Source organism: Scyliorhinus canicula, chromosome 7, assembly GCF_902713615.1.
Source record: "Scyliorhinus canicula chromosome 7, sScyCan1.1, whole genome shotgun sequence".
Classification (NCBI taxonomy): Eukaryota; Metazoa; Chordata; class Chondrichthyes; order Carcharhiniformes; family Scyliorhinidae; genus Scyliorhinus; species Scyliorhinus canicula.
This window is the reverse complement of record NC_052152.1, coordinates 147891609-147914554: the sequence shown is the minus strand read 5'-3', so window position 1 is coordinate 147914554 and position 22946 is coordinate 147891609.

Genomic DNA, 22946 nt, shown 5'->3' with positions numbered 1-22946 from the left:
CTGACTATCCCTAATCAAGCAATGCCTTTCCAGATGCTCAGAAATCCTATCCCTCAGTACCCTTTCCATTACTTTGCCTACCACCGAAGTAAGACTAACTGGCCTGTAATTCCCAGGGTTATCCCTATTCCCTTTTTTGAACAGGGGCACGACATTCGCCACTCTCCAATCCTCTGGTACCACCCCTGTTGACAGCGAGGACGAAAAGATCATTGCCAACGGCTCTGCAATTTCATTTCTTGCTTCCCATAGAATCCTTGGATATATCCCGTCAGGCCCGGGGGACTTGTCTATCCTCAAGTTTTTCAAAACGCGCAACACATCTTCCTTCCTGACAAGTATCTCCTCAAGCTTATCAGTCTGCTTCACGCTGTCCTCTCCAACAATATGGCCCCTCTCGTTTGTAAATACTGAAGAAAAATACTTGTTCAAGACCTCTCCTATCTCTTCAGACTCAATACACAATCTCCCGCTACTGTCCTTAATCGGACCTACTCTCACTCTAGTCATTCTCATATTTCTCACGTATGTGTAAAAGGCCTTGGGGTTTTCCTTGATCCTACCCGCCAAAGATTTTTCATGCCCTCTCTTAGCTCTCCTAATCCCTTTCTTCAGTTCCCTCCTGGCTATCTTGTATCCCTCCAGCGCACTGTCTGAACCTTGTTTCTTCAGCCTTACATAAGTCTCCTTCTTCCTCTTAACAAGACATTCAACCTCTCTTGTCAACCATGGTTCCCTCACTCGACCATCTCTTCCCTGCCTGACAGGGACATACATATCAAAGACACGCAGTACCTGATCCTTGAACAAGTTCCACATTTCACTTGTGTCCTTCCCTGACAGCCTATGTTCCCAACTTCTGTACTTCAATTCTTGTCTGACAGCATTGTATTTACCCTTCCCCCAATTATAAACCTTGCCCTGTTGCTCGCACCTATCCCTCTCCATTACTAAAGTGAAAGTCACAGAATTGTGGTCACTACCTCCAAAATGCTCCCCCACTAACAAATCTATCACCTGCCCTGGTTCATTACCAAGTACTAAATCCAATATGGCCTCCCCTCTGGTCGGACAATCTACATACTGTGTTAGAAAAGCTTCCTGGACACACTGCACAAACACTACCCCATCCAAACTATTTGATCTAAAGAGTTTCCACTCAATGTTTGGGAAGTTGAAGTCGCCCATGACTACTACCCTGTGACTTCTGCACCTTTCCAGAATCTGTTTCCCAATCTGTTCCTCCACATCTCTGCTGCTATTGGGGGGCCTATAGAACACTCCCAACAAGGTGACTGCTCCTTTCCTATTTCTAACTTCAACCCATATTACCTCAGTAGGCAGATCCCCCTCGAACTGCCTTTCTGCAGCTGTTATACTATCTCTAATTAACAATGCCACCCCCCCACCTCTTTTACCACCCTCCCTAATCTTGTTGACACATCTATAACCAGGGACCTCCAACAACCATTTCTGGCCCTCTTCTATCCAAGTTTCCGTGATGGCCACCACATCGTAGTCCCAAGTACCGATCCATGCCTTAAGTTCACCCACCTTATTCCTGATGCTTCTTGCATTAAAGTATACACACTTCAACCCATCTCCTTGCCTGCAAGTACTCTCCTTTGTCATTGTTACCTTCCCCACTGCATCACTACGTGCTTTGGCGTCCTGACTATCGTCTACCTTAGTTGCTGGACTACAGATCCGGTTCCCATTCCCCTGCCAAATTAGTTTAAACCCTCCCGAAGAGTACTAGAAAACCTCCCCCCCAGGATATTGGTGCCCCTCTGGTTCAGATGCAACCCGTCCTGCTTGTACAGGTCCCACCTTCCCCAGAATGCGCTCCAATTATCCAAATACCTGAAGCCCTCCCTCCTACACCATTCCTGCAGCCACGTGTTCAACTGCACTCTCTCCCTATTCCTAGCCTCGCTATCACGTGGCACCGGCAACAAACCAGAGATGACAACTCTGTCTGTCCTGGCCCTTAACTTCCAGCCTAACTCCCTAAACTTGTTTATTACCTCCACACCCTTTTTCCTACCTACATCGTTGGTACCAATGTGCACCACGACTTCTGGCTGCTCACCCTCCCCCTTCAGGATCCTGAAGACACGATCAGAGACATCCCTGGCCCTGGCACCCGGGAGGCAACATACCTTTCGGGAGTCTCGCTCGCGACCACAGAATCTCCTATCTATTCCCCTAACCATTGAATCTCCTATTACTATTGCTTTTCTATGCTCCCCCCTTCCCTTCTGAGCCCCAGAGCCAGACTCAGTGCCAGAGACCTGGCCGCTGGGGCCTTCCCCCGGTAGGTCATCCCCCCCAACAGCATCCAAAACGGTATACTTGTTTTGAAGGGGAATGGCCACGAGGGATCCCTGCACTGTCTGCCTGTTAGTTTTCTTTCCCCTGACTGTAACCCAGCTACTCTTGTCCAGTACCTTTGGTGTGGCTACCTCCCTGTAACTCTTCTCTATGACCCCCTCTGCCTCCCGGATGATCCGAAGTTCATCCAGCTCCAGCTCCAGTACCTTAACACGGTCTCTGAGGAGCTGGAGTTGGGTGCACTTCCCGCAGGTATAGTCAGCGGGGACACCAGTGGTATCCCTCACCACCCACATCCTACAGGAGGAGCATGCAACTGCCCTAGCCTCCATCCCCTCTTACTTTACAGAATTAGCTGCCCTGTGGACCAACTGGACCTCCGCCCTCCGGCTCTGCTCCCAGTCAGCTGTACTCTAAACTCCTGGTTCCCTTCACGCTCTTTGATAAATATAGGAAATTAAATGAAAGGAGTACCTTACTCCCTCCTCACCTAACTCCCTCAGTCACCAAACTCTCACTGTAGCACTCAAATGCCACAAGCTCAGCACTCCCTCAGTCACCAAACTCTCACTGTAGCACTCAAATGCCACAAGCTCAGCACTCCCTCAGTCACCAAACTCTCACTGTAGCACTCAAATGCCACAAGCTCAGCACTCAGTGCAAACAAAGTCTGCACTGTATCTAGCCCCTATTTATACTGTGACTCTAGCTTCTAAAAACTGGCCTAATGCAATTAACTAATTAACAAGCTCCAGCTGCAAGTAAGTCCAAGTAGAACCTTGTTTAAAGCTGATTCAAAATTCACCTTCTTATAGACCAAACAGCAACTTTTAAGTTAATTAACTAAATAAAAGAAATACTAGACTTTAAATAACCCTTATACTCCCTCAGTCACCAAACTCTCACTGTAGCACTCAAATGCCACAAGCTCAGCACTCAGTGCAAACAAAATGTGGGGATGTTCGCTGATGATTGCACAATGTTCAGCACCATTCATGACTCCTCAGACACTAAAGTAGTACACATACAAATGCAGCAAGACTTGGACAAAATCCAGTTTTGGGCTGACAAGTGGCAAGTAACATTTGCGTCACACAAGTGTCAGGCAATGACCATCTCCAAAAGAGAGAATCAAACAATCGCCCCTTGACATTCAATGGCATTACCATCACTGGATCTCCCATTATCAACATCCTGGGAGTTACCATTGACCACAAACTGAACTGGACAAGCAATATAAATATGTGGCTACAAGAGCAGGTCAATGGCTAGGAATCCTGTGATGAGTAACTCACCTCCTGACCCCTCCAAATCCTATACACCATCTACAAGGCACAAGTTAGAAATGTGATGGAATACTCCCCACTTGCCTAGATGAGTGTAGCTCCAACAACACTCAAGAAGCTCGACACCATCTAGGACAAATCAGCCCATTTGATTGGCACCGATTCCACATATTCACTCCCCCCACCACCGATGCACAGTAACAGCAGTGTGTACCATCTATAAGATGCACTGCGCCAAGGCTCCTTAGGTAGCAGCTTCCAAACCCACAGCGACAACCATCTAGAAGGACAAGGGCAGCAGATACATGGGATCACCACAGTTGGATATTCCCTTCCAAGTCACTCACCACCCTGACTTGGAAATATATCACAATTCCTTCACTGTTGCTGAGTCAAAATACTGGAACTCCCTCCCTAATAGCACAGTGGGTATACCTACAGCACATGGACTCCAGCCTTTCAAGAAGGCAGCTCATCTCCACCTTCTCAAGGGCAATTAGGGATGGGCCTCGCCAGTGAAACCCACATCCCATTAAAAATCTATATATATATATTACAGAAAATGCTGGAAACTCAGATGAAATGAGTGAGGGTTAAATAAGAACAGTAAGAAGACTTACAACACCAGGTTAAAGTCCAACAGGTTTGTTTCAAATCACTAGCTTTCGGAGCATTGCTGAGTTTTGACAACATTCACCTGAGGAAGGAGCAGTGCTCCGAAAGCTAGTGATTTGAAACAAACCTGTTGGACTTTAACCTGCTGTTGCAAGACTTCCTACTATGCTCACCCCAGTTCAACGCCGGCATCTCCACCTCTTAAATAAGAACATTAGGGATGGACTGTGTGAGGGTGAAAAGTAGGCTAAATTTAATAACAAATGTGCTGTGATGGCGCAGGACCAACAGGAGTGGGAATATGTCAAGCAGAGGAAAAAAAGATGGCTTGAGAGGTGGTGGCAAGGTTGAATAATGAACAGCAATCTTGTCGCAAGCAAAAACAAGAGTAAGATCAAAACATGGAAAGGAAACAAAATGGAGACAAACATCATGGTATAAAATTGTTGAACTCAATGTTGAGTCTAGAAGGATATTAATGCCTATACAAATGATGAGGTGCTGTCCCTCAAGCTTACAGTGATCTTTACCTGAACACAGAGGAGCCAAAGACAGAAAGCACAAAATGAGAGCAAAGTGAAGATTTCACGGGTGACTGGAGGCCTGAGGCCATGTTTGCTGACTGACTGTGATGAACGGTATTAATGAACTGCTGTAAATGGTACCTGACCTTTAATACCTTGCCCCTTTAAGATGCTTGGAACCCTGGGGGACTCCGCCTCTGGTTCCCCCCCCAGGAAAAGGTATATAGGATAAGGCTCCATGTGGTGAGCACACTTCTCTCGGATGCTGTTCAGTTCTCTGTAGATTAAAGCCTTTTGATTACCGACCTTGCTCTCACGTCGTAATTGAGGATGCCTCACTGACTGTCGGTATTCCACAAAGCAGTTACCCAATCTGCGTCTGGTCTTACCAATGCCGAGTAGACTACATTGTGAGCAGCAAATACAGTATACTAAATTGAAAGTACAAATAAATTGTGAAATCACCTAAAAGGAGCTAACCTCAGTAATGGTGACCATGAAACTATAATTGGTTGTCAAAAAGACCCATTTGGTTCATTATTGTCCTTTAGGTAAGGAAATCTTCCATCCTTATTGGGTCAGGCCGACATGTGACTCCAGAAGTGCAGTGATGTGGTTGACTCTTAACTGCCCTCTGAAATGGCCTTGCAAGCTACTCAGGTCACGGGCAATCAGGGATGGGAAACAAATGCTGGCCTTGCCAGTGACGTCCATATTCCATGAAAGGATTTTAAAAAATTATAGGGGTGAACCACAGGCAAATATTGTGGAGTGAACCCTGGAACCCCTGAGGAAGGAGCTGTGCTCTGAAAGCTAGTGATTCGAAACAAGCCGGCAGGACTTTAACCTGGTGTTTTAAGACTTCTTACTGGATTCATGGTAGTGTTTAGGGGGCAACTTTTAAAGCCAGAATGAGTCATTTGCAAGGGTTGAGGATAGGTGCGAGCACTGTTTGAGCGGGCCCGCTAGTCACACGCTCATGGTCTGATCCTGTCCCAAGTTTGTGGGTTTCTGGGTCTCTTTTTTTAAACACCTTGTCAGCAATCCTGAATATTGAGCTGGAGCCCTGCCCTTTGGCGGCTATACATTGGGGGTTTCGGACATGTTGGAGTTGCGGACGGGTGCTGGGGGGACGTCCTGGCCTTTGCCTCGCTGGTTGCTTGGAGGCGAATCCTGTTGGGTTGGAAGCTGATGACGCCACCTAGGGCCTCGGCATGGCGAGGTGACGTAATGGAGTTTTTGCACCTTGAAAGGATCAAATACACCATGATGCGATTAACTGAAGGGTTCTACTGGAGTTGGCAACCGTTTATTTTGTATTTCGAGGAATTGGTCACTGTTAGCTAATAGAGGTGCGTAGAGAGCAATGGGGAGGGGGGGGGGGGCTTGTTAGCTAGATTACTGTTTATATTTTTTAGCTTAATGTTGTTTGTATTTTTTGTATTATGTTGTTTGTATATTTTGTACTTTTTGTAATTTTTGGTACAAACTGACAAAACCTTAATAAAAATATTTCTTTAAAAAAAGATTAACTATGAAAAATGACAATAAGCAATCCAGAATTAAAATAATTAATTGGAGTAGGTCCAAGTTCAGTGTGGGTTAAGTACAGATCTGGCCCAGAAAATTTGAATCAAAGGCTGACTGGAAAAACTGGCATGGAACAATGGATTGTCTTCAAAGAGAAGCTAGTTCGGGCATTTCCTTGAGAGGGAAAGGTTGGAGAAACAAAGCCAGAGCACTCTGAGTGACGACATACATAGAAGTTAAGATGAAGCAACAAAGGAAATGTTTCTGACAGATGTCAGGTGGACAATATGGTTGAAAACTGGCCAGGGTATAGAAGGTTCAGAGGGGAAGTAAAGAAAGAAATAAGATAAGCAAAGAGAGATTATGAGAAGAGGTTGGCTGCTAATGTAAACGTGTATCCAATTCCTTCTTTTGGTATATAAATAGTAATAGTGTGGTAAGTGGATAAGTGGGTCCAAGTAGATACCAGAAAGATAATTTATAGTTGGAGGTAGAGGGTATAGCTGGGGTACCAAATAAGTACTTTACATCTGTCTTTACTGAGGAAGAAAATGCTGCTGAAGTCATAATGAAAGAGGAGATAGTTAGGGCACTAAATGAATTGGCAAAAAATTGATAAAGAGGAGCTTTTAGAAAGACTGGCTGTAATTAACATTGATCAGTCACCAGGACTAGATCAGATGCATTCAAAGATATTGAAGGAAGTAAGGGCGTAGATTGTAAATGTATGGGCCATAATGTTCCAATCCTGTTTAGATACGCAGGTGGTGCCGAAGGATTAAAGAATTGCAAATCTCTGGTTCAAAAACCTGTGCAAAGTTAAGACCAGTTAGTTTAACCTCACTGGTGGGAAAGCTTTTAGACATGCAACCTGGAGCAGAATTAGTAGCCACTTGCACAAATGTGAGTTAATGGGGAAAGGCCAGCTAAATATCTTGTTTAGCAAATTTGATAGATTTCTTTGAGAGTTGTTGAGGGTAATGTAGTTATTGTGAAGGCATTTGATAAAGTGTCATACAACAGACTTGTCAGCAAACGTCGAGACCATGGAATAAAAAGAACAGTGGCATCATAGATATTAAGTTGTTTGAATGATGGGAAAGAGAAAGAGTAGTGAATAGTTGTTTTTTCGGACTGCAGGAAGGTATATGACACGGTTTCCCAGGGGTCAGTATTAGCTACACATCGTTTCTTGATCAATATTAATGGCATAGGCTTGGGTTTGCTGGGCAAAATTAAAAAATTTGAGGATGACGCAAAACTTGGAAGCAGGTGAACCATGAGGAGGGTATTATTGACTTCAAGAGGATACAGCAGGCAAGTTTTGGCATCTGATAATTTATGAGCTAGCACCAGAAAATGATCTTGGAGGCTGCTGGATATTCAGTGAAAACCCATCCAATTCACTACTGCCCTTCTTGGAATGGTTTTTACACACATAGCTATTTCCTTTACCTTATCTGACGTACCTCTGACTTCTGCCTTACCCTGTGGTTGACTCTTATTGCCCTCACAGTGCTTAGGGATGGGTAATAAATACTAATCATTAGTGTCACTCATATCCTAAGGTAAAATAGAAAAAAGTTTCAATGTTACCACACCTTTAGGCATAAAATATATGCACAGGCTGCTTTACAAGACTGAATGCCTTTCCATCAAGATATTGGGAAGCTTTATTGATCTGAGGGGAACATAGGGGAAAGCTGGCTAAACCTGGTCAATGGATTTTTCAACCTTGCATTCCTTTTGGATTCTAGAAAGTTCTACTTAATTCACCAACAAAGGTGTAATTTAGGATGGAATGCTCTTTGTGGTACTGTGGATAGTTTTATATAAAGCCATTTAATGCAGAAATCTTACAGGTCCTAAGGATTTCTTCAAAGACCCCCCGAGATGCTCAAATGTGAAGACCTATGGATTTGACCGGATCCATTTGTTTGTGAACCTAACCCTAGCCTGGTAAGGTTATCAATATGAAACACGTTTGAAATTGTTCTTCACATCAGTAAAAATGATAGAATGCTGTCCTCTGACAACAAAGTCGCAGCACAAAACCTTCCGTTAGGTCTTTGATTTTGTTTCTCGTAGAGAAAGCGATTTTTCAGATTGTTTCTCCATATCTTTTGGATTCTAGTAGATTGCTCTGAACCTCTCAAGGTGAGCAAAACAATATTAATTGAACTAATGAAAGGTTTGGTTTTCCAGTTTTGCATTGGCTGGCAGCAACATCATCCCTGAGTCAGAAGATTGTGGTTTCAAGTTCCATTCCAGGGTTGAACACAAACATCCAAGTCGACACTCTGATGCAGTACTGAGGGAGTGCTGCAGTCTCAGTACCTGTAGCCAACTTTCCGGTGAAATGTTAAAGCAAGGGCCCATTTTGCCCTCAATCTCAGCTGGATGTAAAAGATCTCATGGCACCATTTAGAAGACAAGCAGGCGAGTTCTCCCCAGTGTCTTTTCAGCTTTATTTCCAAAAGCATCCACGGGATTGTTGGATTTTTTATGTATAATGATAATCTAGTCTTTCATTGTGTCACCATTTTAGATCAGGAAGCTTTGTATTCCTGCAGCAAAGCCATCACAATTTATTTGATCACATACCAAATTTTGATTTGAATTGTTTTATGTTTCATCTTACTTGAGATTGGAGCATCCAAGTTCTTGTCCCAATTGTAATCTTAGGCCGGGATTTTCCATCTTCTAGAGTTTGAACAGATCTAGAAGATTTTCATTGTGGCTCTCAATGTAACTAACTACGAGCTGAATATAAAAACACTGGGACATGTTAACACTGGTAGCCCAAAGCTCTTGTACCATGCCAAAGTAGCTTATTATATTGTGCATCAATCTGTAAATAATTACCATATTTGGGAGTAAAACCGCATACGTTCTACAGCATGCAGTGTGTAACAAGCCAGGCAACAACTATCTTCATGTCATGTTGCAGACTGGAATGTCAACAACCAGCAGATAAAGTTAAGATTCATTCCACTTGAGCTTTATCATGGACTAGCATCAAATATGTAATTGAAGAGTCAGGCAGGTGGCTGGCTGCAACTCTTTTACTAAAGGCTTCAAAATTAAACTTTCAAAGATAATCCTTTTCGAGGTCAGTCTTAACAACACATCACACAGGGCAGCACGGCGGCATAGTGGTTAGCACTGCTGCCTCACAGCTCCAGGGATCCGGGTTCAATTCTAGACACAGGTGACTGTCTGCGTGGAGTTTGCATGTTCTCCCCGTGCCTGTGTGGGTTTCCTCCATGTGCTCCGTTTCCTCCCACAGTCCAAAAACGTGCAGATTAGGTGGATTGATTATGTTAAATTGTCCCTCGGTGGGGATAGACTGGAGGATTGGGCCTAAGTAGGGTGCTCTTTCGTAGGGTCAGTGCAGACTCAATTGCCTCCTTCTGCATTGTAGGGATTTTATGATTCACATGTGATGGAACCATCAATTCACGAGACACGTGCTTTAAGATATGAACAGTGGTTTTAATCTACTTACTACAGAGCTAGCCTGTTACCCGTTGAACTCTTGATGAACTGCAGGCTTGCTCTGGACACGGTTATTTATACAGCAGTCAAGGGGGAGGAGTCATGGGCGGAGCCAAGGGTGGAGCCCTGTACAAACTCCTGAGCGTTCCCAGAGCTACTCCCCCTAGTGGTCAGATAACGCTATTGCACTTACAATGGTATTGGTAAATACAGTGTGAATTACTACGTTATTTTCACCACAACATGCAGTCTAGGTTTCACAACAGTAACATCAGCCGAAAACAGGAATATAAACAAAGTGGGCGGGATTCTCCGATCTGCCAGCTGCATGTTACTTGGCCGTGCACGATTTGTTTGTATCTATTGTACGATTCTATCTTCTCACCAATTGTCAATGGGATTTCCCATTGTAAATACCCCATGTCACCTCAAAACCTGCTGGTGGGGCTGCCCTCCCAGTGGGAAAATTTAATTGCCACGACCGGAGAGTTCCAACCAATATTATAAACGACTCATTCACTTCCTGAGTGATTAAAAAAACGGTTTGCTGATTTACCCTTAATCTAATCTTACCGAAGTGTTAATCAACCAATCTTTCAGCAGCAAATTGGGAAAGCACGTGGGAGGGACATGAGTATTTGGCACGCTTTTCTCAAAAGCCAGTGGAAGCAGAATCTTTAAATATTTTTAAGGCAGGGCTGGATAGATTCTTGATGAGCAAGGGGGTGAAAGGTTATTGGGGGTGTACAGGAATGCGGAGTTGCAGTGACAATCAGATCTTATTAAATGGTGAAGTAGGCTCAAGGGACCTTATGGCCTACTCCTGCTCCTAAATCATATATTCCTATGTATGTTAATGCATTAAAGGGCATGTACAGTTTATCTACTAAAGGATAAAATCATAGAATCCCTACAGTGCAGAAGGAGGCCACCCAAGCCTACTTCCCTGCCCTGTTCCTATAAGACCATAAGACCATAAGACATAGGAGCGGAAGTAAGGCCATTCGGCCCATCGAGTCCACTCCACCATTCAATCATGGTTGATTTCAACTCCATTTACCCGCTCTCTCCCCATAGCCCTTAATTCCTCGAGAAATCAAGAATTTATCAATTTCTGTCTTAAAGACACTCAATGTCCCGGCCTCCACCGCCCTCTGTGGCAATGAATTCCACAGACCTACCACTCTCTGGCTGAAGAAATTTCTCCTCATCTCTGTTCTAAAGTGACTCCCTTTTATTCTAAGGCTGTGCCCCCGCGTCCTAGTCTCCCCTGCTAATGGAAACAACTTCCCTACGTCCATCCTATCCAAGCCATTCATTATCTTGTAAGTTTCTATTAGATCTCCCCTCAACCTCCTAAACGCCAATGAATATAATCCCACGATCCTCAGACGTTCATCGTATGTTAGGCCTACCATTCCTGGGATCATCCGTGTGAATCTCCGCTGGACCCGCTCCAGTGCCAGTATGTCCTTCCTGAGGTGTGGGGCCCAAAATTGCTCACAGTATTCTAAATGGGGCCTAACTAGTGCTTTATAAAGCCTCAGAAGTACATCCCTGCTTTTATATTCCAAGCCTCTTGAGATAAATGACAACATTACATTTGCTTTCTTAATTACGGACTCAACCTGCAAGTTTACCTTTAGAGAATCCTGGACTAGGACTCCCAAGTCCCTTTGCACTTTAGCATTATGAATTTTGTCACCGTTTAGAAAATAGTCCATGCCTCTATTCTTTTTTCCAAAGTGTAAGACCTCGCACTTGCCCACGTTGAATTTCATCAGCCACTTCTTGGACCATTCTCCTAAACTGTCTAAATCTTTCTGCAGCCTCCCCACCTCCTCAATACTACCTGCCCCTCCACCTATCTTTGTATCATCGGCAAACTTGGCCAGAATGCCCCCAGTCCCGTCATCTAGATCGTTAATATATAAAGAGAACAGCTGTGGCCCCAACACTGAACCCTGCGGGACACCACTTGTCACCGGTTGCCATTCCGAAAAAGAACCTTTTATCCCAACTCTCTGCCTTCTGTCTGACAGCTAATCGTCAATCCATGTTAGTACCTTGCCTCGAATACCATGGGCCCTTATTTTACTCAGCAGTCTCCCGTGAGGCACCTTGTCAAAGGCCTTTTGGAAGTCAAGATAGATAACATCCATTGGCTCTCCTTGGTCTAACCTATTTGTTATCTCTTCAAAGAACTCTAACAGGTTTGTCAGGCACGACCTCCCCTTACTAAATCCATGCTGACTTGTCCTAATCCGACCCTGCACTTCCAAGAATTTAGAAATCTCATCCTTAACGATGGATTCTAGAATTTTGCCAACAACTGAGGTTAGGCTAATTGGCCTATAATTTTCCATCTTTTTTCTTGTTCCCTTCTTGAACAGGGGGGTTACAACAGCGATTTTCCAATCCTCTGGGACTTTCCCTGATTCCAGTGACTTTTGAAAGATCATAACTAACGCCTCCACTATTTCTTCAGCTATCTCCTTTAGAACTCTAGGATGTAGCCCATCTGGGCCCGGAGATTTATCAATTTTCAGACCTTTTAGTTTCTCTAGCACCTTCTCCTTTGTGATGGTTGCCTTGTGGCAACCATATTCAACTCTGCCCCCTGACTTTCCTGAATTGTTGGGATATTACTCATGTCTTCTACTGTGAAGACTGACGCAAAGTACTTATTAAGTTCCTCAGCTATTTCCTTGTCTCCCATCACTAGATTACCAGCGTCATTTTGGAGCGGCCCAATGTCTACTTTTGCCTCCCGTTTGTTTTTAATGTATTTAAAGAAACTTTTACTATCATTCCTAATGTTACTGGCTAGCCTACCTTCATATTTGATCCTCTCCTTCCTTATTTCTCTCTTTGTTATCCTCTGTTTGTTTTTGTAGCCTTCCCAATCTTCTGACTTCCCACTACTCTTTGCCACATTATAGGCTCTCTCTTTTGCCTTGATGCATTCCCTGACTTCCTTTGTCAGCCATGGCTGCCTAATCCTCCCTCTGATAACCTTTCTTTTCTTTGGGATGAACCTCCGCACTGTGTCCTCAATTACTCCCAGAAACTCCTGCCATTGCTGTTCTACTGTCTTTCCCACTAGGCTCTGCTTCCAGTCGATTTTCGTCAGTTCCTCCCTCATGCGCCTGTAATTACCTTTATTTAACTGTAAAACCTTTACATCTGATTCTACCTTCCTTCTTTCAAATTGCAGACTGAATTCTACCATATTATGATCACTGCTTCCTAAGTGTTCCCTTACTTTAAGATCTTTTATCAATTCTGGCTCATTACATAACACTAAGTCCAGAATAGCCTGTTCCCTCGTGGGCTCCATCACAAGCTGTTCCAAAAAGCCATCCTGTAAACATTCAATGAATTCCCTTTCTTTGGGTCCACTGGCAACATTATTTACCCAGTCTACCTGCATATTGAAGTCCCCCATGATCACTGTGACCTTGCCTTTCTGACATGCCCTTTCTATTTCGTGGTGCATTTTGTGCCCCTGGTCCTGACCACTGTCAGGAGGCCTGTACATAACTCCCATTATGGTTTTTTTGCCTTTGTGGTTCCTCAACTCTACCCACACAGACTCCACATCGTCTGACCCTATGTCATTTAGTGCTATTGATTTAATTTCATTTCTAATTAACAAGGCAACCCCGCCCCCTCTACCCACCTCTCTGTCTTTTCGATAGGTTGTAAATCCCTGGATGTTTAACTGCCAGTCCTGAACCCCCTGCAACCATGTCTCTGTGATGCCCACCACATCATACCTGCCAGTCACAATCTGGGCCACAAGCTCATCTACCTTGTTCCGTACACTGCGGGCATTTAAATATAGCACCTTTAATTCCCTATTGACTGTCCCTTTTTGTTTTCTTAGTGTGGTGGACCTTGGTTTACTGAGCCTTTCCATACACTGTGTCATATTTTGTGAGATGGGGACTATCGTAACCTCTCCTGAGCTCTGTCTTTTCATGATTTTTTGTAATCCTAAGCAGCTACGCTTCCCACTGATTCCTTCACCTCTTGGTTCCCTGACTTTCCCTTCCCCCCCAATCTCTAACCTAACCTAACCTATACATCCCTGGTCACTAAGGGGCAATTGATCATGGTCAATCCACCTAATGTATACATCTTTGGACTGTGGGGGAAACAGGAGCACCCGGAGGAACATAGAACATAGAACATAGAACAGTACAGCACAGAACAGGCCCTTCGGCCCTCGATGTTGTGCCGAGCCATGATCACCCTACTCAAACCCACGTAACCACCCTATACCCGTAACCCAATAACCCCCCCTTAACCTTACTTTATTAGGACACTACGGGCAATTTAGCATGGCCAATCCACCTAACCCGCACATCTTTGGACTATGGGAGGAAACCGGAGCACCCGGAGGAAACCCACGCACACACGGGGAGGACGTGCAGACTCCGCACAGACAGTGACCCAGCCGGGAATCGAACCTGGGACCCTGGAGCTGTGAAGCATTTATGCTAACCACCATGCTACCATGCTGCCCACGGAAACCCACACAGACACAGGGAGAACGTGCAGACTCCACACAGTCAATTGAACCCGGGTCCCTGGCACTGTGAGACGGCAGTGCTGACCAATGTGTACCATGCTCCCCATAGATTTAAATCACAGAAATGTAAAATTCTTACATTCTGCAGCATCGCTCGTGCTCTTTCCAGAAGGCTTATATTTTCCATCATTATACTTTTTCATCTTTCTCTTTAAAAGGGTTCACGTTACGAGCCTTGTCCAATGTAGGATTAGGTGGCTGACTGGGATTATCCAGTTTCCTGATGCAACTGGGGAATATGGGTGGGTTTGGAGTGGGGTTGGCAGGGGTTACAGGCGGGCAAAGTGAACAAGTATCTGGAGGCTGGCATGCAGTGGCGGCACTCCTGTTAAGCCATCAGGCCCTTCCGGCTCGCCTGGAAGAGTGGGGGGGAGAAGTAGGGGAGAGGTGGGGGGAGGTAAAGGCCACTCTTTAGAGAGACTGCCCTCCCACCTACCCCAATGGTCTTTAGAGAGACTGCCCTCCCACCTACCCCAATGGTCTTTAGAGAGACTGCCCTCCCACCTACCCCAATGGTCTTTAGAGAGACTGCCCTCCCACCTACCCCAATGGTCTTTAGAGAGACTGCCCTCCCACCTACCCCAATGGTGTCCTGGCTGTTCTTTTCTGTTCTACTTTTAAGTTGCTTAAAAAGTGGCAAAGAGAGCACTTTCTTGTCAAGATACCTATCCACTTATTTACCTTGGACTGCAGTTTGATGCTTCCCAGTAGCAGGAAGCCCTCTGATTGTCTCTGTAGCTTTGGGAGCCTGCGCATTGTCTTTCTTTGGCCAGAAAATCCAGCTCCGTGTCAGTTAGAAAATGTCCCCCCCACCAGCCCACGGGTGAAATTATTCGCCGGAGTTGGGATTGACTCTTGAGAGGCTAACAAATTGCAGCTGCACATAAGGACTCCACTCCCCACACACACTATCTCAGCCAACAAGTTGGCAGCCCGAAGAGCGACACCCCGCCCAAGAGATGGCGGGCACACAACCGCCGGGAATGGGGAAAAGACTGGACGAGGACCGCCGGACCTGCAGTCCCTCACTGCAGCAGAGCAGTGGCCACTGGGCCTTGTTTGTGGGCCTGAAGAGAGGACAGTCACTGAGGCCGAAGTTGGCATCGGGTGAGCAGGGGCAGCACGGTAGCATGGTGGTTAGCATAAATGCTTCACAGCTCCAGGGTCCCAGGTTTGGTTCCCGGCTGGGTCACTGTCTGTGCGGAGACTGCACGTCCTCCCCGTGTGTGCGTGGGTTTCCTCCGGGTGCTCCGGTTTCCTCCCACAGTCCAAAGATGTGCGGGTTAGGTGGATTGGCCATGCTAAATTGCCCGTTGTTGGGTTACGGTTATAGGGTGGATACGTTGGTTTGAGTAGGGTGATCATTGCTCGGCACAACATCGAGGGCCGAAGGGCCTGTTCTGTGCTGTACTGTTCTATGTTCTATGTTCTATGTTCTAAGTAAAACACTGCTGGGTTGCACGTGTGTCACCGCCCCACCACCAGCACCCCACCACCATCGTCCCCTTCACTATCACCAATCCCATACCACTCCGATGGACCTCTGTGTCTATTCGGAACCCTGGATATGCGTTATCCCTTCTTAGCTCCCAAATAACAGAGATTCCAGACTGTACTTTTTGGCAAAGTTATTTGAAACTTTATTTGTCAGCTTTTTAGTGTCTACTGGTACACTCAATCTCAGTACAAAAGTTTAGAAAGTTCCAACTAGCCCTGCAGCAAGCGAATCAGATCGATTGTCTTTAGCAAATACAGTAGTTGAATTCAAAATACAACATTATATTTCTTGGTAATTCCTTCAAATCAAGATGCACAGTACAAAAATGTCTGAGTGATTTAAAACAAAAGAAAATTGTGATTTTGCAAAGCAAGCAGAATAGGTTTCAGAAAATAGGTTAGAGTGATTTCGGAATGAGTTTTCTCATCCCAACAACTGATCTTTTAAGGAGATTACTATCTTAAGTTTTGCCCTCTTTACAGCTGTGATTTGATTTTACTAATTTATAATTCACTCAATTCAACCAAACTGGCTGTCTGTCAATTTAAGAGATAAATGGCTTGGTGTGATTTTGTAATTTTCCATAATATTGTCTGAGCGAAACACATTTCCCACCAGGACTTACCACCATGGACTGACTGGTCGTTACCATGGAAATGGAACTAGGACCTCAGCCCAGTTCTTTAACACAAAGGGTCTTTCTGCTATTTAACCTTGCAGTCTCTAGCAGTTTGCACAACTTGCAAAATATGAACATTTTTAGTCTTATCTGATTAATTCCCAGCTAGTCAGCTTCTCTTACTCTCATGGTTAATGTGATTTAGTCAATTACACCCAATGATTTCTTATTTAAACCTTTTATCTACCTCATCTATAGCTAATCAGAAAATCTGATTTCTATCACACCCCCACAACCCCCTCCACCACTACCACCCTCACACCACCCCACAACCCCCCTCTATCACCACCACCCCCACTCCACACCCACACCTCACCTACTCCCACCCCTCCACCACCACCACCCTCACACCACCCCCACAACCCCTCCCAGACCACAACCACACCTCACCTACTCCCCCCCTCCATCACTACCCACCACTCCAACCTGTGATCCAATCATGCATCATGTCTTGTGTCTTGCAGGATCCCCTGGCAATGAGGCGGGCCCCTCTGGTGTCCCCCGACCCCTGCCCCAATCCCAACCCCGAGTGGATAGCAGCGAGGAAGAGGACACGGACAGTGACAGGAGCCCTTGGCCCACAGCCCAAGTCACCCCAGAGCACCAGGCCATGGACGACACTGACTTCCTGACACAGCTGTCTCCAACACTCTCCGCCATCCCAGAGACACTCACCTTGGTTGGTCACATTACCGAAGAGGCTCCTGGGGCACTATCTGGTGCGCACTATACATGTGCCGTGGTACAACAGATGCTGTTAGAGACCCCCGAAGGGGCGGACAGTCGGAGGGCAACCCAACCCTGGGACAAGCTGCCACCTGGATGGGTTTCAGGCTTCTGGAAAGGGCTGTCCAATCTACCAACAGCAGGAGCAGAAGATGGTGCCGACCAAGTGTGCCATCCAGGCTCACACCTCACAGGTAGCATCCGCGGTGGAGGCCTTGGGGCGAAGTTATCGGCCATGGGTCAAGATGTTCCCCATGGCACGTGTGTCGCCACCCCCAACACCACCTTCAAAGAACCACTCCACATCCACCACCGCATTGCCACGACACCCTTCACCACTACTATCGCTACACCCCCTCCACCACGGCCAGCCCCAAACAACCCCCACACTCCTCACCACCATCACCAAACCACCCCAGTCCAAGGCCTGGGCAATCTGTGCGGGCCCTGTCACAGGCAGCTATGCACCAGGAGCCCCTGTACATTACAGTGGTGCTCCAGAGCATGGCCCAGTCACAGTGGGTCATGGCTGAGGGTGTCGCCAACATTGCCAGGGCACTGGTTGACAGGGCATCGACCAAGAGGGAACGGGATGCAGTCACTGGCTGATGTGGCACAGACACAGAAGATGATGGCACAGTCACAGCGTGATATGGAGCCAGATTGAGGTGGTCCACTCCCTGTGCTCCATGGCTGCGAGGGCTGAGACCCTGGTCGGGACGGGAGTCGGCCTCTAGGACTGGCTGCGCCAGGTGGTAGGGGAGCCTCAGAGGTTAGCTCCTTTCACATCCCCGCCCCACGGAGTAGTCCGGGGGACACCAGGCACCCTGAGGGAGGAGGAGGTGATGGGGCCAATGCCGGTGATTCCCACAGGGGAGGTGCTGGAACACCACAGCACCTCAGACTACCCCCCTCCAATCCCTGGCGCATCTGATGGACAGCGGGCAGAATAGGGCGGCACCACACCACCTGGGACGCTTGAGCAGCAGCCGGGGCCATCCGGGCCAGGTCATCTCCGATGGTGGGAATCGCAGCAGGTTGCCTCCACTCCTGATGTACCACCTGGGGATCTACCTAGGTGAGGTGTTAGAACCCGTAAGTCCAGAAAGATAGACACCAGTTAAGTTGGCACGGGTGCAGCACACAGAATAGCGATAGAAGCTAGAGCACAAATCTATATATATATATGTTCACCATTGCACAATAAACACATGTTGACAATGTTTCAACCAGCTCTGTCAGAAGGATGTGAGGGATTGGATGGGCTGGGCTGGCTGCAGAGGAGGGGCTGGGAGCAGGGGTTGATGGGCAGATGTTGGGCATCGGCATGGGCCAGGGTCCACAGTTCAGCCAGTGTTCACCGCTCTGGTTCTCCACTCCCATCCCTCCCCACCCATCACCCCCGCGTATACCCCTGCCCCTCACCGTGCCCACCTCTGCCACCCCAAGGGTTCAAGGGACACTGTGATGGAATGGCTAGCTCGTATGCAGTGATCACCCAGCTGGATGGTGGAAAGTGTTGTGGGCAAGAGTCAGATGTTGAGCTCATCCCAGAGTGGGTTGTCATCATCCTCCATCTCTTGGACCAAAACCACTGTTACTGCCAACCCAGGTCCCGCATCCTGTAGTGAGGCAGGTAGGAATCACAGAGGAGGTTGCAAGAATGGGGGGGGGGGGGGGGGGGTTGGGTGCCACAGGGGAGGTGTTCATGACAGGGGGTGGTTGGCTGTGGTGCCAATAGCCAGGCCCCATAGTTGGTGAACCTGGAGGTGATTAGAGCGTACCGTGCGCGTCAGCCCAGGCGCACCCATTGTGTGGCCTCCTATGCCAGCCCGGGCCCCATCATCGCGCTCTCCCCACATCCTCCTTGTCGGACGAGGACTGGTGTTCATCCTCTTCTTCCAGCACGCCACTTCCCTGCTGCGTGATAGTGTGTGGAAAGCAGCAGGCCAACACAATATGGGAGACTCTCCTAGCTCTATACCGGAGGGCCCCTCCACAACAGTCCAGGCACCTGAACCGCATCTTCACACCTCTGGTCGCCGTAAGGGCATCATTTTAGCGGGTCTCAGCGTCTGTCTGTGGCCTCCAGATAGGCGCCATCAGCCATGGCCGCAGCAGATAGCCCCTGTCGCCCAGGAGCCAACCCCCCCCCCCCCAAATCGGGGCGTTTCGAACATGTCAGGAATCATCAAGTGTGCCAGGATGAAGGCGTCATGCAGACTGCCTGGGTATCGGCCGCAGAGGTGAATGATGCGCATCTGATGGTCACACACCAGCTGCATGTTCATCGAGTGGAACCTTTTTCAGTTTGTGTAGATCGGCCTGTCATCTGCAGGAGCTCGTAGAGCGACATGCATCCCATCAATCACCCCCTGGACCCGGGGCATCTCAGTGATGGCGGCGAAACCCACTGACCGGACATCCTGGTCAGCTCGGTCCGCATTGAAGTGGATGAATTGTGCTGACTGGGTATATAGGGCCTCCATGCCGTCGTGGCCGGTACACACAAGTCCTCATGCGGAGCCTCTTTTTTTTAACAAACAATTTTATTGAGTAATTTTAGGCATATAGAAAAAGTGACAGTGTACAGTTCAAAAAAAAGAAGTCAAGACACAAATTAAACATAGTGCAAACCATGGCTCTGTTCACGCACGAGCTGCCTCAATATTCTACTCTACTGTACCCTAGCACCCCCCCCCCCACCACCACCACCACCACCCTGCTGACGCTTACTCCTCTGCGAAGAAGTCAACTCTACTGTACCCTAGCACACCCCCCACCACCACCACCACCACCCTGCTGACGCTTACTCCTCTGCGAAGAAGTCAATAAATGGCTGCCACCTTCGGGCGAACCCGAGTAGCGAACCTCTCAAGGCAAACTTGACTTTCTCCAGGCCAAGAAAGCTTGCCATGTCCGATAGCCAAACCTCAGCCCTCGGGGACTTTGAGTCCCTCCATGCTAACAGTATTCGTCGCCGGGCTACCAGGGAAGCAAAGGCCAGAACGTCAGCCTCTCTCTCTTCCTGGACTCCTAGGTCCTCTGAAACCCCAAAGATTGCCACCTCCGGGCACATTACCACCCCAGTTTTCAATACTCGGGAAAAGACACCTGCGAATCCTTGCCAATACCCCCTGAGTTTAGGGCACGACCAGAACATGTATACATGGTTAGCCGGCCCTCCGGCGCATCTAGCACACTTGTCCTCCAGCCCGAAGAATCTGCTCATCTGGGCCCCTGTCATGCGGGCCCGGTGCACAACCTTAAACTGGATCAGGCTGAGCCTGGCGCATGTTGCGGTCGTGTTTACTCTGCTCAGGGCTTCTGCCCCGATACCGTCCTCCATCTCCCCGTCCGAGCTCCTCTTCCCACTTAAGCTTCAGGTCCTTGGTCTGCGTATCCTCAGCTCCCAATAGTTTCTTGAAGACATCTGAGACACTACCTTCTCCCTCCTCTCCCCTAGAAACTACCCTGTCCTGCCTCCCCTTCGGCGGGAGACGTGGGAAGGACGGCACCAGTCTGCGTACCAAATCCCGCACTTGTAACTATCTAAAGTAATTCCCTCTCGCCAGCCCAAACTTCTCCTCCAGTGCCCTCATGCTCGGAAAGCTCCCTTCCAGGAACAGATTTCCCATCCTCACAATCCCCGCCCTCCTCCACAGTCGATACCCCTCGTCCATGTTCCCCGGGGAAAATCGGTGGTTGCCGCAGATTGGACTCCACACCGATGCTCTTAACTCCCCTACATGCCTCCTCCACTGGCCCCAGATCTGAAGAGCCGCCACCACTATCGGGCTGGTGGAGTACCGTGCTGGCGGAAGCGGCAGAGGCGCCGTGACCAGGGCTGCTAAGCTAGTGGCCTGCACGAAGCAGCCTCCATCCGCTCCCAAACCGACCCCGTACCCACCATCCATTTCCTTATCATTGCTATGTTGGCCGCCCAGTAATAGTTGCTGAAGTTCGGCAACGCCAGAACCCCTTCTCCTCTGTTCCTTTCAAGCATCACCCTCTTCACCTGCGGGGACATCCCTGCCCATACAAGTCCCAGAATACATGCGGAGCCTCTTTTGCACCTCCTCTTTTGCCTGTAAGGCAGCCGGCACTCCATCCTCGGAGGCTGCCTTGTGTTCCTCTGGGGCAGGCTCGGCTACTGCAGCTTCCTCCTCCTCGAGCAGCTCCAGCTCGTATAGCCTCAATGCATCCCCCAGGGCTGCGGCGACTAGGAGGAAGGCCAGCATTGCTGGTTGAATTCCACTATCTATTGTCTGCAGCGGATGAAAGGCCAACATGTTAGCAGGGTGCATACCCATGTGCGCAACCAAGTCCAACGGGCTACATGGTGGCCCTGGTTGGCACTGCAGAAACTGCCCCAGCATGTCCCACCTCCTGCATTGCTGCACTCTGACCCCGTCAGTGCCCGGCACCATGGGGGCCTCTGGCACCAGCACCCATCCCAGCTGCAATGGGTACTTGGCTCCATGACTCTTGCTGGCAACCACTTGCAGGGGTTACTGTGGGTGTTGTCCTTGACGGGCTGTGCGATGCCCCACCGGCAGGTGGTGGTGGGTATGCCGTAGGGTGGGGTGTGGAGGTGGTGTTGTGGGAGAGTGGGGCTGTGGTGTGGGAGTGAGAGCACCCTTGCGGCTAGTGCCACTTTGCAGAATCAGCAGCCAAGGTGGGTAGTCAGTGAAGTGCGCAGCATGATAGCTGCCTTGCAAGCCATGGCGGTCCTGGACTCCGCCCCAGACCCATGGGGGGGTCACCCCAACCCCACTGTTCCCATCACCACCCCCAACTGTCCCTAGCAGTGCCAGCCCCCACCTCCCACCCAAACCAGCCCAGTCAGTTTCAGGACCGGAAGCCCACGGTTGCGCCTCTCCGTGTCCGACCTCCTCTCTCTCCCTCATCAGCCACAGTGACTCGATCTTTAAAAGCAGAGGTGAACCTTGCCGTCAGAAATTCCCCCCAGAGGGGGTGGAGAATTGCAGAGGCCTCGGAGAATATCAGGTCAGGCCCGCTAATGATATGCCAATGGCGTTTACTGTTTGTGGAGTGGAAAGCATTGATGCGTTGTCGAGGCACCAAGAGATTTGCGATTTGGCATGAACCCGGCGCCTGCCATGATTTTCTCGTCAGAACCGATTCTCCGCCCAACCGCATTTCCTAATACTGATCGAGAGTCCGGCCCTTGATTTCTGGTCAATGCAAAAATGGTTGCTTCTCAATTAACTACTTCCACACATCTAGCGGGTACAAGTGGGAAGACTTAGTCTAATCAGCTGCTGATTAGTGAAGTGCATTTTAGTAACTTGAGGAAGCCAGTGGAAGGGGAACAAGGATTTATTGAATATGACAACCAACAACAGCCCTGCTTTGTCTGGCTTATATGTACAGTCTTTAACGAGCTCCAGCTGGGTGGCCTCTGCCCTCAAGCTAGGAAGCTCGTACACCAAGAGTCCCATGGGGAGGTCGACAATGGTTTCCCCGTTGTTCTCGTGAGAATTATGACACATATCATGTGTCATTTTACATATCCTAAACTGAACAGGACGACAGGACGAGTGGAGAGTGGTAATGGAATTTCCTTCCATTTTAGTCACTGTGCTGACACATATCTTAATTGGAAATTGTGTGTGTTTAAATAGCAGAAAAACAT